The following is a 3,918-nucleotide window of genomic DNA, read 5'->3' as shown; positions in this document are numbered from 1 at the left end:
GTTGTTGCGAGCGTCGCTCGCCTCTCCCCCTCGCGCTTCCTCCCCTCCTCCCTTTTCCTCGCGCGCAGCATCACCGGCTCGTTCCGAAAGCCGGCGGAGTCGAAACGGACACAGCCTCTGATTGGCTGTCATCCGAGCCTCCGCGACTGGGGCATCGTGGACCTCTGCCAATGTGAAAGTAGTTCGGAAGTAAATCCTTAAACTGTGCCGTGCTTGTTAAGAGATTTCAGCGCGAGAGTTTTTAGCCCCTCTTTTTCACTTATGCAAGAGGTCACGCGAGGTGCGTGTTCCGTCAGCTCTTTTGCGGGTGGCGCGTTTGATTAACGCAAATCAGCAGTTTGACCGAACTGCTTACTTTCTAATGCTCACTTAAAGAGCTTTACTCCCCCCCCCCTTGCGCAAAATCCATAGTCCACCGGTCCGTGCTGAAAACGGAGCATGATGAAATATTCAATCCATATTGTCAGCCTTCAGCGCGGGGTGAACCGAAACTGTGACCGAGCCAGTGGCCAGCGCTCGCCCTGGAAAATTCATGCAGCGCGGCTGCACAGAAGGAATACGACGATACGTTCACGGGACCGCCTCTTCACTCTCTGCCCCTCTAAAATTGGGCTTGATGAATGAATAAGAATGAAAAAGTGTGAAATTCTGTCCTATTAAAAAGTAAAAACAAAACAAAACCGAATCAAACAAACACACTGCCTCAATCAGCGTTCGTGCTGCATGTAGTGCTGGAGTTTCCTAGGCACGCACAGGGTGGGCAACACTGCAGGGGATGGCAGCCTTGAGGAGCCGTGCGCGCTGAAGGATGCCAGCGGCTCGGGGGGACAGGGCACTGCAGGTTAACGGAGCACCTGGGAAGCGCCATATTGCGTTCGGGGCAGGAGAGGAGGGGAGGGGGGCTCACTGAGTAAAAGAGATTATCTAGGAGTCGCTAGGAATCAACTATCGCAGTACGGAAGCACCAAAAGGAAGGACATTGTAGTCTGGGATGTTTGTGTAGCCTAAAAAATATGGTCTGTATATTCCCATATGTAGTAAATAGATGCCTAGATCAGAAGCGCTTTAGTCCACACTTTTCTTATTTCATGCCATTAAAAGTTCTAGAGTTATATGCTCCCAATTTATCATTGTGTAATTTACTTTGTAATTCAATGTGTACTTCAAGATGGAATTCGTAAAATATCACTGACGCATTGAATCCTAATGGTGATTTGATCAGATTTGGTTGTTAACTGCTGAGCTCTCCATAACGAACCCTAAAGGGCCTGCATGTGCCCCTTGGAGTCTTCTCACTGACTCTCCAGGGTTAACGTTCAAGAGACGAGAGTGCTACAGATACCAGCACATTCCTCAGAGGCGGTGAAATTCCACTCGGCGTGAAGGTCCTTCATCAGTGGGGCGTGTGGGAGAAAGGCGCATGCGGAGCACAGTGCATGATCCTCGCGTCTCTACAGGAAGATTGCTCATCGCATGCTTCACAAGGATCTAACAGTCTAGCACTCATATATTCATACCATGTCAAATATTTACTTACTGAATGCTGAAATATATATATATATATATATATATATATATATATATATATATATATATATATATATATATATATATATATATTTTTTTTTTTTTTTTGTAACAAATTGCATGCACAAGGTTTTAGAGAAAGCCTTATGGAGCAGGAACACAATCATTACATGCAAAGGCACGGACCTCCCTAGGAATAGCAGCACTGCAGATTGTGCACAATAGATGTATTCTTTGTGATGTCATTGTGGCATGGGGTACTCTCAGACATGGCTGCTGCTCTTTGTCGGGCTTGCTGACTGCTGACAAGGTGGAAAGTTGAGTCAGTTCATAAATGATTATTCACAACCATGGGGGGAGACGGGGGGGGGGGGTCACGGGAGGTTAAAAGGAAGAAACGGAAGTGAAATGACATTCAGTTCATTCTGTGCTGATTTGAAAAGATGGCTCCATGAGCACAAAATTGTGATGCAAACACACAGGCTGAGGAAATAAAAAGAGGCTAATAGCGCAAACTGTGTAGATTGCAAGCAGGAGTCTGTTTTTTTCCTCATCTCTGGCTAATAGTCCTCAGAGCTTCATCTACTGGACAGAAATTGACATTTTAGGCCAGATTACCGCAGTCATGATGGGATGATTCAAATGGGCCTGTGAAGAAGGGACAGACAGTCCACATATTCTGAGTTAACAGCCAATCTCGTGTCGTGGCAGCTGTTCGCGTATATATTGCTTTAAGTGCTATATATCTAATGGAAGCTAGTTGACATGATGCACATTCACTGTCATCCTGTCATATATATGAAGAAAAATGACACAGAATGTCAAACGAGGCCTGATTGAGGGAAATGGAAGATGTCGAGGACTGTCAGAGATGTCAGTACCGTATGTCTTCTGAGGAACCAAACAGCCTATATGCACACTAAAAATGACTGTTGTCTTATTTTAATCCAGGTCTGCCGATGAGAATATTTTAGAGGATTCTCCAAATCTTAGGACAACATGCCTTAATCCGCTTTGAATCAGAAACAGCATATTGGCGGAGGCTTATCTCTCGCTCCCTCTCTTTTTACACCACCCAAGACAGAGTTAAGGAGCACATGAAAATAATAAGAGTAGATCGGTCACAAACTGCTCACTAATGTGATGGGAAACACGGAAAAGGGACGTGACTGCCCAACGCACAGCGTATATGCCTACGTCCTCGACTCTTCAGCTGTACAAAGAGGAACACAGGCGCGTCGCTCAGCCAGGCCAGTGCTGCGGCGCCCCAAGAGGCCGATTTCGTAAGCATCCATCCAGCAAGCGTGCCGTTCACGGCCGTGACTCCTTGGTGAGCGTTGAAAATCGGCAGGGCTGACTCGGCTCCGTGATCGGAATGAGATTACCACTCTAGGCAAGGGAGTGGGTCCCAGTGACCCGGGGCAATGGCTCTACGGTAAAGGGGAGGTGATTTATTAGCTGGTCCTCTCAATAGACTTTGTCATGTCACGTTTGCAAAGTGATAGGGGAAGGTAGGGAGATGGGTGAATTAGACTGTCAGCCGTCAGCTTGTTTCATTGAGTGGTGATGAAGAAATACTCTGTAGTACTGACTGGATGCAACCGTATGGCAAGGTTGAATACAAACGCTTCCAAATGTCTCAAAACCAAGGGCACTCCTTCATAAAATGAACCGATTAAAAATATTAATCTTCAATGTTTATTTCGTCGCAGAACAGACATTTAACATTAAACTCTTGTAGCTTCTGAATTTTGCGGATAAAGATGTTGAAAAGTGTTATAAGCCATTTGGGTAAATTAACAGGCAGTTAGACTAGGTGGAGTATTTGCTGTGAGACCGCTGAAGGTTGCCAAATTAATCTCATTTGTGTGTATAAATGGGGGCTCTTATGCGACCTGTCAGATTTGAACAGTGAGGTGGCTGTCAAATAACACTCGTCTGACACAGGATAATCTTTCTCAGTTTATTTGAAAGAACGGAAAGAATGAACAGCAGCTTTTCAGGCCACTAAACAGATTCCTTCATCGACTGTCCCTACTTCCCGTGCCTCATGGAGCAGAGGAGAGGTGGCTTGTGACCCCCTGCAATCTTTTTCCCCCGAGCCCACCCCACCCCACCCCACCGCCACTGCACAGCCTCAACACTGAATCTCTAAGTGTTTTCCTGGATGGCTTGTGAACACTCCAAGAATCCTTTGTAAGTGCCTGTACATTCCAGAAAAAACCCCAGAAAATACCTTAGATGCTGCATATGCTGTTTAACTGTGCACTGATCCTTTCCTCGTTCCTCCAACGATCATCCAGAAATCTGAGACTTGGCCAGTAATCTATCTGAATTACTCTTTTTTTTCCCCGGAGGATTATGGGAGTGACAGTTTCAAGAGGAAGGAAA

Source organism: Electrophorus electricus, chromosome 7 (assembly GCF_013358815.1).
Source record: "Electrophorus electricus isolate fEleEle1 chromosome 7, fEleEle1.pri, whole genome shotgun sequence".
Classification (NCBI taxonomy): Eukaryota; Metazoa; Chordata; class Actinopteri; order Gymnotiformes; family Gymnotidae; genus Electrophorus; species Electrophorus electricus.
The sequence above is the reverse complement of the archived record's forward strand: the minus strand, read 5'-3'. Positions refer to the sequence as shown.